The 16657-nt window shown below is 35.6% G+C and overlaps 1 pseudogene; it reads right to left on the bottom strand.

The window, feature by feature from the left end:
- Positions 1-15891: 15891 nt before the first annotated feature.
- LOC113629074 (anaphase-promoting complex subunit 15 pseudogene) lies at positions 15892-16269 on the bottom strand (annotated as a pseudogene).
- Between the last annotated feature and the right edge of the window lie 388 nt (positions 16270-16657).

The following is a 16657-nucleotide window of genomic DNA, read 5'->3' as shown; positions in this document are numbered from 1 at the left end:
ATTTCCAAATGACATTGTATACCTCCCTACATATGTATTAGTGTGATAGAATTTAGTCCTCTATGAAAAGTCAAGCCAAAGTGCTAGCAGTTTTGTGTTGAAATGAATGATGACAATTAGAGCTTTAAAGAAATTTGTAAAAGTACAGTAACAAAAAATCAGCAGATGAAATTAAAGCAGAGGAACTATTTTTGAATGCCGTTTCCAGAATTGATATCTATATTAGATGGTGTGTTTAAAAGGATTTTAGTGTTTTTGATTCATCCTTCTCTGCACTCGTATCATTTAGCAAATTAATGGGACATATGTCATGTTTTTTGTAACAAAAGGCCATTGGGTTGTCATGATTCAGTTTGTGTTTGGACATCCATGGATTTCATTAAAAACAGGTTTATTATCATGAATAAATATTGCCATGTTTTCCAAGTTGTGTTGACCATTTTTAAACTCAGAAATAATTTCATCTCTGTTTGACACACACAAAAACATTTCCAAGATAAATGTTCCCTTGCAATTCCTTTCTCTTGTCCACACATGTGCTGACAGTTCTAATTTCATGGAAACAATATTTTATGGTCTGTTCACCTCTTGGTGAAGGCAGGGAAAGAATCTGGAGGGTAAAAAGTTTGGGAACTTGGATACAGTTGTTACACAGCTTGTCAGAAAAGAGAGAGGAAAGTGGGAGGAGGAAGAGAAAATGAAAAAGGGAAGGACTGAGGAAAGAGGGAGAAAGAAAGGAAGAAAAACTTCTCAATTTTTAATTAATGACTTCTTGCCTCCAAATAGTTTTTTTTTTTTTTAAGCAGAGATATATGACAGTTACTCAAAAAGAGCACAAAGGGATTTAAATAAATCCCTTTAAACCATAATCTATTGTCCTTAGAGAACAAGATTCATAATGTTTAGGAAGAGGCACAAAATTTAATCGTTGATACGAGTCTTTGTCAAATTGTGTCACTAGAAACAAAAATAAAATCTAGAGATATGTATTTCTCGTCTTGTACAATCTAATCAATAATGATCTCTGTAGGGAAGACTAAGTGAAGTGTGGACATCTCTCATCTGACTATCATCCAAGATAAGAGTACAGTAAACAATTAGGACATCATAGAATTTCCCCATGCATGGTCTAAAGACCAATATTTTCAAACTGCTAAATAGAACTGTCATGGCCTTGCTGGTCTCTGTGACCACATATAGCCATCAGTACCAAATAAACAAACAGTTCAAAAACACATTCTAAGAGTTTCACTTTCCACAAAAGGATTTTGATGTTTAGTAGGATTTCATGTTGTTTTATATGATTACACTTTTTCATTACATTTTTACATTTCCTTACAGGTTACAGAATGTTATTTTTGAGTTCAAAAGAGATGTCCCAAATATATTCTATAAATGTTCATATGAAAGCAATTTTTTCTAGTGGAGTGCCATAATTTGAAGTACTTTCTCTACTGCCCCCATCCTGGAGAGTTGCCTTGAATCTCCCCTTAAACATTTCTATTTCTCTCCTGAGAACCCTCAGCCTCACTCTCAGAGCTGACTTCCTCTGCACTGCCAGAGATCTCCCCACCAGTTCCTGCAGCTTCCATTCCCATGCCTTCTCCCATTATTATGTATGCCTCCTTCTTCAAGGATGTAGAATTTGTGGGGAAAGTCTTAAGGTGAATTAAATAAATGGTGCTTCGGGCAGGTTGGAAGCTAGTGATCACCAATCAAGCAATGAGAGGAATTAGCCATCCATTCACTCAACAAGTGGTGCCCAACGTGTGCCAGACAATGTACTGTTAGACACATGAACCAACTCTGTGATTTACCCAATAACAATTATTGCCACACTAGGAGTAGTTTTAAACACTTAAACTACTCAGATCACCTTTTGTGCTACCAACTATATCACATCATTTTGCAACATCTTGTGTTATCTATTTGATAGGTCTAAAAATAGTAAAGATAAAACAACATTTGTTCAGTTCCCACAATATTATATGAATTCTATTGAGCAAGTCAATCAACAGAGGCAGGTGTATAATAATGCTTCCTAATAATAAATATGGCCATATCTGAAGTCACCCTATATTAGGCCAAAATAGATCATGGAATACGAAATACTCAGCTTAAAGCTCACCTGATCCAACCACGTAACTAATTCCTTAATCCTCTACTACAATCCTAACATGTGGTTGTGAACCCTATCATTGCACAATACCATGAATCAGGAATTCTAAAGCAACTGGCTACGTTTGGGACCATTTGGACTTTCTTCCTTATACTGATCTATTGTTCTTTTCTTTTCCCTAAAAGTCATAAAGTCTCCATCATCTGACTTCCTTTTAAATATTTTAAGACAGCTATTATATCTTCCATGAGTCATTCTCTTCTCAAAGGAAGAATTTCTATTTTCAATACACCATTCTGAACACTTTTTTGAATATCCTACCAAACTAAGTTTCTCAGGAAGTATGATGTCAAGAGTTGAACATAACAAATGTTTCAAGTATAGGTTGATCTTTACTTCACAGAACACCACTATAAGTGTCCTCATTGTAGAAAATATTTTTTAAAATAAAATCTATGATAGTATCATCTTCTTTAGTGGCCATAGCACACTAGTAATTCAGGCTGAGACATACTCCTTACTAAGACTCTTTAAAATCTTACACATAACAGCCATTAAGGAAATTCTACCTTCACCCTGTCCTTGATAATTTGAGTTTTACCTCATCTTTAGGATACTGAACACTATTAAATGACACTTCATTAGATTCAGCACATTGTTCTAGCCTATGAAGTTCTTTCCATTCAAGAGGAGTGAAATCCATTAAAATGATGAACATCCTTCTATCTTTACCCAGATCATTAACAAAAAATACTGTCCAGAGTTAAGTTGAGGACAAAGCTCTGGAGTAATAGGAATAGTAGTACGTATAGTACTGAAAACAGCAATAGATATATTTGCTGAGCACTTGCTATATTCTAGGTTCTGTATTTACACCCCACAACAAACCACCACACACCACCCTCACAGTACCTATCAATCATTTTCTATGCACTTATTCATTAATTCATTCTTTAAAAGATACTTATTAAAGATCATTTACATACAAGTCACTGAGCTATTTGTGATAGAAAAGTGAATAAACTATAGCCTTTTTCACCCATTACTAGCAACCAAATGATTAATTCTTCATCTTGTTTACACATATAGCCTGAGACATTATCAGATAAATTTGAAGAATTGATTTTCTGCCATTTAAAATATTTGAATGACATCATAGTCATCTTTAGTAAGAAAATTGGGGTAATTACCCTAGAACTTCTATTTAAAGATTTCTGAGTGGCTAGAGCTTTGTGGTAAATGGTAGAAGATATCACAAAAAAAGACTGTGGTTTTGCCACTTCAATATTTTCCCCAATTCTTACACTAATCATCTGTCATAATTACGATGCTGGCTTAGGCAAGACAACTGTACTCTTCAAATGGGATCATTTAATAGAAAAACTACCTCATGAACAAAGTAGAAAAACTGAAATAGTATAACATATTTTACAGTGAAAAGTAAACATCTGTCTCACTTCAGATCTCAATTCCTTCCCCAGAAACATTGACAGTTACTAGTTTTTATATATATTTCTATGAATATTCCATTCATATATGAACAGGTGCAAATGTGCATTGCCTATGTCTGGACGTGGAGAATATGTATATATTCTTTTTTAACTTATCTGGAAATGCTCCATGGGAGCACAGTAGGTCTGCTTTATGAGATAACTGAAGTAAATAAAAATAAGTTTCAAATTTATCCATGAATCCAAACTACTCTAATCAAAATTGCAGCAGAGTATATTTGTTTCTTTCCAGACCTTAGAGGGGTAAATGTCAAGAATGACCAAGATCATTTCGAAGCAAAAGAATAAGGAGCAACAACTTCACCTACCATATTTCAAGAGTTACTAATAAGCTGTGGTAATTAAAACAGTGTAGTATCAATTAAGAGAGACAGATGGAGAAAAACAGTGAACTCATAAATAGATCAATGAAAAAGGAAGAATTTGATGTATGCCAGAGTAACATTACAAATCAAGGGGAAAGGAAAAATTCTTCAGCTAAAAGTAGCTACCTACATGACAGAAAATTATCTCTCTGTCTTACTACATACAAAAATTAATCCCACATAAATTAAAGATAAAAATATGAAAAGCAAACTTTAAATGTTTTAGAAGAACACATAAGAAAATATTGTCACATCTTGAAGTAGGGAAGAATTTATTAAACAAGAAATAAAATAGTATAAACTATAAATGAAAGGATAAGAATTGAAATTAAAATCTCAATACCTCAGATAAGATTTTTTTAATGATGACAAGCACACACTGAAAGTAAATATTTACAACATATGTAAGCAATGAAAGATTAATTAATGAGTTGAATAGAAATCTCCTGTAAATAATAGGAAAATAACCCACAAGAAAAATGGGGCTGATGAAATATTGTGGATTGAAAACATGTCTTTGTTTCTTCCCTCTCCCTAATCCTCACAAAAATATGAGAGATGAAAAATACATAAATCCATCAGAACAAGAAGAATAGAAGAAGAGATTACAGATTGGGATTTCTATAAAGCTTCTGGATGATAAAAAATAGATAAATTAAATGATATTAAGGAAATAATACAAACTATAAATAATAACATAAATCAGAATTAGAGAGGTTAAAAAGTGCCTTAATAGAACTCAAGAAACAATTGTAAATAAAAGAAACAATGATTTCAAACGTGAAGATTAAATTGAAAGAAACACAAGAGCAAAGAATGCTTTAAGAAACTTAAAAAATGCCTCAAGACAAATAGAGGTAAAAAGGAGAAAAGGTCCAAAAATAAAAAAGAAAAGAAAGAAGAAAAAGGATTCAAGTATAAATGACAAATAAGGAGGCAAACAAGACTCAACCTATGTGTATATGGAATCTTCCAAAAAGAAAACCAAAACAGAGAACAAAATAAATACAATAAAAGTATAATTACAGAAAATTTTCTCAATGTAATAGAAAAAGATTTGAAATTACATTTTGAAAGGATGTACTGAGTATCTGAGAAAACTGATAAAAAATGACTAACATTAAGACATATTCTGTTAAGATTATTGAATATCAAAGAAAAAAATTCTTTGGGCATTCACAGCCAGGTAAAAAGATCAAGTGTCTTATGATGGATAGTCTCATAATATAATTAGGTTATCATCAGAGTTTTCAAAAGCAACGCTTTATGCCAGAAGAAAATCGAGTAGCATATGCAAGACGCTCAAGGAAAGAGAATGCGAGCCAATGATTTTTATATTGAGCCATAAACTAACTTTACTTAAGATACAAGTATGAAGGGCATAGACAAATCATTAATGACATTCAAGAGCTTAGGGAATATTGTTTCCATGAACACTTCTTGAGAAATTTAGCAGAAAGTGACCTCAGACAAACAGAAAGATGACACTGATGTAAGGACTTATGATGAACACTAAATATATATTCACTCAAAGAACTATGACTAAATGAGGGTTATAAGGTAGAGAGTACATTAGACAATGGCTATATACTTTGACAATGTAGACATAATACATGTATAAAAAATGTGAGAATAGGAAAATCATATGCAAAAATTTTCATTACTTTCAGTAATCATATTGGTGTTGGTAATAGTGCTACTGCTACACTGAAACTGTTACCTGTTATGAGGGATACAGCAAGTGAGGAATATTGTGATATGCTAATTCTATCATCCCCACTGTTTTGAGAACCAGCAATAGTTTTTTATGGAATTTTTCAATTTTATTTTATTTTATTTTATTTTTTTATACAGCAGGTTCTTATTAGTTATCCATTTTATACATATTAGTGTATACATGTCAATCCCAATCACCCAATTCATCACACCACCACCACCCCCGGCCACTTTCACCCCCTTGGTGTCCATACTTTTGTTCTCTACATCTGTGTCTCAATTTTGCCCTGCAAACAGGTTAATCTGTACAGAACCAGCAATCTTAATGTAGAAGAAAGGATATTCTGATGCAAGATAGAATAGGTTAAGTAAAAGCCCTGTGGTTTGGATTTTAAAGTAGAAGTGTCAGAATAAAAACTAAAAAAAAGTTAAGCAAATAATGACCAAGCCAGTAGCAATGAGAATCTCCAGAGCTCACATTGTGGTCTTGAAATAACAGTCACTACTTTAAAAGCAAATCACAGGGAGAGAGACAAAGAAGGAGAGAGGGAGAAACAGAGAGAGACACCTGGGGAACAAACTGTCCGAGATGAATCTGGAACATCTTGTCAAAGACTTCTATAAATATATCAGAAGGACTCAGGAGCCTCCTTGAAGATCTCACTATCTAAAGATGGGACGATTTGAGTATCAATAAGGATCACTTCAACTGATTGAAACAAATCAAATTGAAATCCATAAGTCAATAACAGCTAAAAAAAAAAAAACTCTTCTGTCACTTATGGAGGATAACTGGAATTCAACTCATTGTTTTGAAAACGATAAATAAAAGGAAGCATTAAAGAATTTGTCCTATCATTCTTCTATAAACTATGTAATTAGGTAGCCAAATCATAGATGAAAGGAATTTACTCGTTATAGAATTATTTCAGCTAATAAAAGAAGGATCATTGTGTTAGAATTTCAGATTTTCTCACTTCCAATAAATTAATGGAGCTAACTATTGAGCATTGGTATCATTATAAAAATAGAAACAACCAGTCATGATATGCCTCTGGATGGAAATTCATAGCACCAATTCTGAAGAGGTCTTGTACCCAAAAGTGAACCTATATCTGATGAAGTCTCTATGTCCAACTACTAAGAAATACATAGGACAAAGAAGCAGCTTAAAATACACCATGGGGATAAAAACAACAAAATTCATACTATAGGATATTTTATCAATTAAATTTCCTGGCTTCTTCAATGAACAAATTTCAAGAAAAAAATATGGTGAGATATTCTGTAGATTAAAAGAAATTTACAAAAACAAATAAACAAAAAAACTGCTTAGGGAAGCATCCCTTGGCGATAAAATTATAAAGAAAAGCAAGATGGGTAACAAGCACCCAAGATGGTGTTAATTTAAAGGAGAGGAAAGAAGTTGTGATCAGCACGGGGCATGTGGAGGACTTTTGAGGTGGTCTGCAAAGTTTTATTTCTTAATCTGGGTGGTTTTTTCCAGAGTATTTTTCTTACAATGATGTATTATTAAATAAACTTTTATTTCATGAGGTTTTTCTGTACCTGTATCATAATTTACAATAAAATAAAAAGAATTGTAATAAAAGAGGTAATACATGAAAATGTTTCAGCCTTAAAGAACATGAGTTTATTAAATGAAAGGGTCTACCAACTGTCTAGTATAATGGATGGAAAGAGCACCCCATCAAGGCACACAGTCATGAAATGTCAGGGCATCAGAAGAAAAGTTTCTACAGCTTCCAGAGAGAAAGAGAAGTGGTTCTCAACGTCAGCTCTGGAAACAAATGCCTTCACATTTTTTAGGGGAAATTATGATCTACTTAGAATTTTATATATAAACAAAATATTAGTCCAGTGTATCAGTCCAAGACGACATGGATCCAGGAGACAGAGGGAGGGAACAGCCAGGACGACTGCTCAGGAGGCCAGAGAACAACCAGTCCCGCTCAAGGGTGTGATGCTGGGGACCCCAATAGAGATGTCTGTAGAATAAAATTGAAACTGATGGAGTATCTGATATGTTTCATCATGTAAAAAGAATGTCATTTGTATGGATTTTATAATTTTTTGCTGAATTTGAAAAGGATGTAGAAAACTAAGCAACAAATAAAATGATCATTGTTGATACAGAGAAAAACAAAAAGTGCTATAAGAAATGGAATGTAATCCTTGAACATATATTTGTGCACATGAATGGAAGTACACTTAAGGGATAATTCTTACAAGCAGAAAGGTTGGATCAAAGGATATTTTCTCTTTTTTGACTATTTCCTGATTGATTTTCAAAGATGTTATACAAATTTACACTCCCACCAACAGTGTATTAAAGTACCTATTTCCCTCCACTATGGCCAAAAATGTAATTATCACTTTTTTATCTTTTCCATTTTACTATAAGTGGAATGTCATTATTGTATTAATTTGCATTTTTAAATTGAGGTAAAGCATCTTTTCTTATGCTTATAAGCCATTGTATTTCTTTTTATATTAAAAGTCTTTCTTTACTCTGTATATTTTTTCTATTTCTTTATTAATTTCTTCATATGGAATTATGAGAGCTCTCTATAGATAAATAAAATCAGTACTTTTTGTCATGTGTGTTGTAAATAATTTTGCTCAATTTTCCTTTGAATTTTATGTTATTTTGTGCTGGGCAGAAATGTTTGTGTTTTGTTATTTAAGTGTATTGTGTTTCCTTTATGTTTTCTGGATTTTGTGTCTTGCTTAGAAATACATTTCTCATTCCAATATTTTTTTTTAATTTGCTCATATTACCTTCTGTATTGACAGTCTCATTCTTTATAGTTCAATTTTTTGATCCATCTGAAATTTATATTGATGTGACAGGTAAGGAGGAATTTAGGTTTTGGGGGTTTTTTTCCCCAGCTAAGTCAAGATTTTAATTCATTTCAGACCTGAGTAAAATGAATGTTATTGTATTGTGAAACTGAGAACTTTTTAGTTTTAGCTACTGAAATCTACAAGACTGTAGAAGAGCAAGATGTTAGCTAAACCACATGTAGGTGGTTACTACCTCTGTCTCCTTCCATGCCTATGACTGAAACCTACCTGTTTCCTTAGTATGTGACATCTTACAACCAGATGGGAAATTCCCAAGGAGTTTAAAAGTATCTAGCCAGTGAAGGGAAGGTCCTCTGGCTTATGATCCCAGTCTGCACATGGGTGCCATCATAGGGCTTTGGGTTATTAAGTATATTTACATCTACAGACCATATTTTCTAACTTCTACTCACTATCAAACTAGCTTAAAAATAACAAATTTGCTGGCCCTATAATCAGAAGAAAATCAGTAGTAAGAAAAGTATTGTGGTGGGTTAGTAGTTTGATCTAGGTTGGAGTCAGGAAAGAGCAACAACAAAAGTATATCTTCACCTGCACCTGGATTTACAGACCTAAACCAAATGCTTAATAAATGTTGCCACAAGATTGCATGGGATGTCTCCCAAGTAGGGTATCTTAAAGACAAGAGTGGTTGTCTTGACATCTTTAAGATACCTTACATGATGGTCTTGAGTTTCTTCCCAAATTGTACAGCAATAGACAGTCCTCTAATCACTTTTTCCCCTGCTACTGAGAAAGATCTTATTTAATTGCTTGCTTAATTTCTTTATCCATTGCCCAAGATGTCTATTGCAACTCTAATTTTCTGGCCATCTTTTTTGAGGTTGATTCTTGGGGACCACACTTTGCTAATGCTATATGACTTATAACTATGCTTTTTTTACTCTAAGTCCCAAAGAGCTTAAGAACAGCTATTAGCTATTTAAAAAAAAAAAGAAGTAAAAACTAAAAGGAAGTGATAAAAGAAAGGATCCACATTAGAGTTGGAGAATATCTAATGGAAACTACTTTTGTTCAGATTTCCATGAAGCCTTTTAGCAAAGATGAATGAGCTCATGCCATGAAGCTGTGTATGTTTTAAAAAGTGATAAAAGGTTAACTGGGTACAGTGTGAGCAAGACTGTATATAGAAGGAACCCTTTAGTTGATGATTTAAGTACACTTAATATTCATATATCTTATGTCTACATCAGGTTGCTGTTCTACACAAAGTCTACACAGTGTTTTGGGAGACAAAATAAAAGAGCTTAGCAATGTGTGCACAGTTTATAATAAAACATTTTTGGGGAGTTAGGTGAGGAAGGGAAAGGGGAAAGAACTGGGATGCCCAGCAGATGTGAAAAGATGTGTTAAAGAGAGAAAAGTTAAGTATTTTTCCCCCCTGGCAACCAAAAGGTTCTTTGAAGAGTAAGCACATATGTCTGTTTCAAGGGCTCTAAAACTATAGGAAAAGATTGAGGCCCCCCAAAATTAGAGCTGAAGCTGACAAATCATCATTCTTAAGAGGAAGGAAGTAGTCATCAAGACAGTATTCTTTGATAGGATTCAATCTCATCAATTTCCCCTTGAATTTTCCACAGTTCAAATTCTATGTTAAATTACATTTTCTTTCCCTGTCCTAAATCAGAAAGTTCTTTTTACCAAAAACCAAGAAACATAATACTATAGCTCTATATACATTTGACATGGAGGTAACTATGCTAATGTATCAGAAAATATTTTGTCCTTTCTTTGCTATGTGGACCAAAAAAACAGTAAAGTGGAGAGGTGAATTAAGACTCATGAGATTGCTTTTTTCTTGTGAGGATTCAGCCTTAAATATCTTGGTCAAATTGTCAAACCACTCTTCTGTACATTAGATAAAAAGATCCATCAAGTTGCATTTACCCAGCTACGGTGACTCCATTGCAAAGGCTACCTTCTACCTACCTTTTTATTTTGGTGGGTTTTTTTTTTCCTTCTACATAGTTTTGTCTACACTCACCTCTATGCAAACGAACATCTCATTGCAAATCCTGAGTTTCTCCCTCATTTCTCCTGCCCTCCATGGCCCCCAACCTTTCTTTTCCTATTTGTAACTTATTTTGCCCTTTCTCCTCAGATGAACTACTTAGTCTTTCTCACCTCGACTTTACTCCTGAGTAGGTTTTCCTTATTGTTCTCTATAGCAATGCATTCGTAGAGCCCACTTTTAGTGCCCTCCCAGTTAGACAGGTTTCTAAGGAATCTCCTTTCATGTATCTCATATCTATCTCATCTGTAACATCTTTATTAATCCCCAGTGACATTTTATAGTTTTGACTCTCAATCACTCTAATCTGGAAGTTAAAACAGCCTTCTACATTGTCTCTAAAATCCTGTATGATCCAGCTGCTGCTTACCATCAATAAGCTTCTTCATCTTCTTCTCCCAAAAGCCTAGACTTCAACCACAAAGAAATTTTCTGAAGTTCTTCAAATGCATTGTGCTCCTGGTCTCTCTGCGCTGGGTCTTTGCACAGACATCTCCATCTTCCTTCTCTTTGCTTGGCCAACTCAAAGTCATCCCTCAGGACTCAGCTCAGATGGACCACATCCTCTGGGTAGCTCTCTCTGGTCTTGGTGACTTCTAAACTAGGCAAAAACTGGGCTCTCTGTTTTGTCTCTGCCACAATATAAATCACACTTTACTTGAGTGTCTTTCTCTGTACCTTCCTCAAGGCCATAAATTCATCAGTCAGGGACCATCTTCTTTGCAGTTTCACTCCCCACGATTACTGCTCAGTTCAGATTTGGGGAAAGAAAATGACATGGAAGTCCGTGAAAATGACTTGACTATTCTACCTCTGTGATTTTTTACCTGCAGCTCTATTTGCCTGAATTTCATCCCTACAAATTTACCCTCCCTCCAGCCCTCTGACCATGCCTTCGTCTATTGTAACCCTGCTTATTCTTCCAGGTCAGACTCAGGTGTTCTCTCTCTCATGAGCATTCCCAAATCAGACCCGCTAGAATTGATCCGATTTATCTCCTAGCCATGTAACGTGAACCATACATGGCTTTATCATGTACTCAATCTCTTGTTTTTTCTCCCAAAATAGATGGATTAAAAATAGAGACTATGTCTTAAAATATTTGTATTCCCCATATCATCTATCACAGTGTTTTGCAGAGTGCCAGTGCTTAATATATACTAAATGATTTATTGTAAAACAATTTTCCGAATTTTCTGTGTTTCCTCTAGAAAATGTTCAGTAATAGTACTTTTCCCCCTTGGGAATTTCTTAATCTTTCCTTTTCTAACAAGGAAGTATGTGAGTTATTTCTATACATTTTCCTTACCAGACTGCAGCAGAAATCCTTCTGAAGATTTGGTGGGAGCAATAGAAATGTGTGAATAATTCTGTTTGGTACAGGTGAAATTGTAATTAGAATTCACATCTGTTCAACTGATGTTTCAAAGACTCAAAGATATCTGGCAGGAACGTTCCTCTCCTGTACTTAAGAGCAATGTGGAGCACATGACTTTTTAACGTTTTCTCTCATCACCAATGTAACCAAAGCCCAACCACCCTTCCTTCAATACTCCAGCTCAAATCAGACATTATTTGCAAAGTCTTCCCTGCTTCCTCTAACTTGAAAGTACTCCCTTCCAGCCCTGTATACACACAATATTATATATGTATCTCTCTTATGACAGTCATCTCTTTCTCCCTCATATTTTTGTAAAGATGTATGCCCATGTCTTGTATCCCTTCTGAATTGTGAGTTCCCGGACAGCAGAATTTGTGCCTGATTTGCTATTCCCCTTTGCCCATAGAAAAGTGCCTTGCATTTATGTATTGGTTCTATAGCTTATATTAGCTGTTAAATGGCATGTTGCATATACATGAAGATTATGTGTATAAACATAGTATGTACATACAGTACCCATATTTGTATATTTGCAGCAGAACTAATATCTATGTTAAGCCAGTCTGATGACCACTGTAAAAGTGAGAGAATCAGACTGATGTTATTAGAGTCTAAATTGTTATACCAAACTTATTTTGGTGCCATTATTCTCCCTCCTAAGATGTAACAAAAACCTCAAATCGAATTTTAGTCATGTCTTAGATATCACTTCATTCCAAAGTCTTCCCTGATTCCCAAAGAAATTCTAGAGTTTTTATTATAATTCCACAGCAGTAATTACAGAATATTGTAGCTGCCCACTCATCTAACTGCTTTGTCTTTCATCTCCTTGAGGGCAGGAACTACATCATGATGTTGACTTTTTTGTTCACACTGCTTAGGAAGATAGCTGTGGTGGATGGAATAATGTTCACCTACCCACCTCTGCCCCCACCAAAGACATCCATGTCCTAATCCCCAGAACCTGTTCACGTGTTACCTAATACGGCAAAAGTAACTTTGCAGACGTGACTAAGCTACGGATTTTGAAATGGAGAGATTATCCACGTGTGACCTCAATGTAATCACAAGTGTCCTTATAAGTGAAAGCCAGAGGCAGGAGAGTCAGAGTCAGAGAAGACGTGTCAACAGAAGCACAGGTTGGACCAACACCATCAGTAGCTTTGAAGATGGAAGTGACACAAGCCAAGGAATGCAGGCAGCCTCTAGAAGCTGAAAAAGACAAGGAAGTGGAGTCCTCCCTAGAGCCTCCTGAAGGAACACAGTTCTGCCTACACCTTGATTTTAACCTGGTAAGATCCATGTTGGACTTCTAACTTCTGGAAGTGTAAAATAATGTGTAGTTTTAAGCCACCAAATTTGTAGTTAAACGTATACAGTAGCCAACACATGGCGGGTGATTCATAAATATTTGTTCACTAAAAGAACCACAGGATATTAGGCCTGAAAAAAATGTCTGATAGAGTTAATGGATATGATAGAGTTAATGGATATGGGTAACACAGAGGGTGCGCCTATGAGAGAAGGGCAGGTAAAGGAAAACTTCCCATCGCTCATTGACAGTGAGCTTGTGAGAGAGGTGTAGGTAAAAAAACAAAGCAAAAACAAAACAACCCCCCCAAACTCCCCATTTTATGGCTTAAGCAACTAAATAGATAATAGGAAATATATAAGGAAAGGTTATGATCTTAGTTTTGGACACTTTGGAATTAGGATCACTATGCAACAACCAGATCCAGGAGACAGTGGAAAATTTGGTCCAGGAACTCAGAGGAGATCAGATATAACCCAACAGCCTTGGAATATGAGGTTAGAACAGTAAAATAACTGGTGATAAGACTAGAAAGGTAGCATGAGGTTTCTTAAATGCCAAGGGAAGCCAAACCCAATTCATCAGAAGGAGGTTGGAATGGGCATCTGGAGGTATTTGGACTGGGAAATGATGACATCAAACTGATGATTTAAGAAGACTCCTGTGGTGGTCTTATGTAAAATAGATTGGTAGAAGGGGAGAATTAAGGCAGAAATACTATTTAGACTTTATAGATCACTTTCAAAGACACTTTCCTATTTGATCCTCACAGCAACCTTGTGAGACAGTTAAGACAACGCATTATCAAAGGCCAACCTTTTTGTTATATCATCAAAAAACACTTGTATTATATTGACAATTATTTCAACTTACTTTTAAAGCTTTGCTTGTAACTTGCAATGTGCTCAGTTTCTTACTACTCTAATCAGTGTATCAGGGTTCTTGGTCAAATTCTTAGTCTCTAATATTCAGGATCTATTTATCAATAGAAAATCAACAGAAGTGAATGATTATCATCCATATAAAATATTTCAATCCTTACATAAACCAAGTTGTCCTGAGGGGAAGTGGAGAGAATATTGTATTTTCATTAAAAGGAATAATAAAATATTGCTGTCAAACGAGTCAGATCAGGTGTTTTATCACAAATAACTTGTTATGAGAGAGTCATATTAGCCCAACCTTGTGACCCAAGTAAAAGCATTTGGATGAACCAACTGCAAACCTTCTCTATAAAGTCTCTGACATGACACCTTGAGATTTCAATTTTGACTCTAACATCCACCTGACCAGGCTTTAAAATCAAAGAGCTTAAAAATCACATACTGCAATGAAAGAGTCTCTGGGGCTATATTTAGGTGCTGCTGAATCACCAGGAATGATTAGGTCAGAACAAAAGAAAGATAACTGAGAGAGTGCCCAGGTAAATCAGGTTAGGAGCTCAAAATTTCTCACCATTACAATTCCCAATTCAATTCTCGCCATTTGATTTATAGAAGGCTGCTCTGAAGCATTCATATGAATAATTCAGCACTTACAGACATGAGAAACAATGTAGGCTTATCGTCACATGGATCAAGACAAGTTCTAAAGCTGATTTCACTATGACTGAAGCTCATCCTGGAGTTTACTTTTGACTCATGTTTTGGTTCTACACCATCATTAATCCAGATAAAACCACTATTTTCAAAATGCAAATATTAGCAATTATTTTAGGGGATCTCAGTGTGTCAGCAACCCAGAAATGGTCAACATGGTCTAGAGCCCTATTGCTCAAAGTACTGTCTGAGGACCAGCAACATCAGCACACATGGGAGCCTGTAAGAGAAGGGAAAACTAGTGACTTCCCAGGACTTACTGAATCAGATTCTGCATTTTCACAAGATCCCCAGGTAATTCATATTCACCTCACAAATTTGAGAAGTTCTGATCTAAAGCATAGAAATTTCAGAAACTGCTCTGAATTTTGTCTCCTAAAATCCTTCCAGCAAACATTTCTATGACATCACAGGAGCTCCAAGCCCATATACATTTCTTATTTCTTTTACTTCTGATCACTTTCCATGAGATCATAAATAGCCAATCATCCAAAGGGTTTCCAGGCTCCTTATACTGGAGCATAGTGGTTGAATGCATATAAGGGTTTTTTTTTTTTTCACTAAACACACTTCTTACTTTTTTCCAACTTAAGTTGTACAAATCTTAGTATGGGAAGAAGAGAGTGCAGTTGGCAGAAAGAATGTGTTGGGATGAAGTGGAATGCATTACAGGTCAATATCTATTTCTCCCTAGTTCCACTTCATGGGTAACAATTTCAATTACTGGATGTATGATTTTAACCAATTTATGTTAACTAGATATTCACTCATGAGAAACAGATAAATCTCTGTAATTTAATAAATTACCTACAACTTTATTATCTGTATTTTGTTAATCGGAGATGGCTTGAGTGTGACATTTCCTCATGAGTAGAACAGGTGAGCAGAAGTCTTTCTTGCTGTGTTTCATTTTTGTTTTTCCTAAACAACCAGCAGCTGGTTCTGCATGGGGTGTGGAGCACGTTGGCTGGCATGGAATCTCCCTGGGGCTACCCTGCCCTGTCTACCTCAATTATCCACTGGTCCTGATCCTGTCTGTTGTCTTCCAGGTCCACCTCAGTGACTCTCCATCATCAGGCTACTCACTGTAATCATTCATCTCTTCCATATCCTGGATGACCTCATTGCTCTCTGAGTCTTCACTCTCCTCGTCTTAATTACCCTCCTCCTCCTTCTTATCACAGTGTTCTGAGGCTGGCTTGCCAAGAGATACCAAGTTGCTGTCTTTCTGTGTGATGCTCTGGAGCTAGGCTTAGTGCTGCTGTTCCTGCAGCTGCAGCTCTCTCCTCCACCCAGGGTCCATCCAGATTCAACCACAGTGTCTCAGGCACACGAGGCAAGAGCTAGGGCAATAAGGTAGACATGGCTCCTAAATAGCTGTTTGACCTTGGACGAGTCTCTTAACCTCTGAGAACCTCAGATTCATCATCACACCAGGAAGCAGCAGGCTGCAGTGGTATCTTAGGTTATGGAGTTTGCAATGGTAGCAGGATGATAGCAAAGGTGAGGAATTTCCAGCTTCCTGCAGGAATGTGCAGTCTCAGCCCAGAGTTAAAGCACAAGGGAACAGGTATGTGCATACGCTTTGATTCCACTCCTGCTTTTGTTACTGTTTTCAATCCTTTGCCAGCCATGTGGCCTTGGACAATCTTTTAGCCCATCTAAGGCTCTACTTCCTAGGCAGTGTGATGGGGAGAGGTATCTTCACTTATGTGAAGTGTCAAATATGTATCACATGTCTTTATACTCACATGT

Source organism: Aethalodelphis obliquidens, unplaced genomic scaffold (assembly GCF_003676395.1).
Source record: "Aethalodelphis obliquidens isolate GAN/ISIS:26980383/991018 unplaced genomic scaffold, ASM367639v1 scaffold1, whole genome shotgun sequence".
In the NCBI taxonomy this organism is placed as follows: domain Eukaryota; kingdom Metazoa; phylum Chordata; class Mammalia; order Artiodactyla; family Delphinidae; genus Aethalodelphis; species Aethalodelphis obliquidens.
This window is presented reverse-complemented; position numbering and strand designations above follow the sequence as displayed.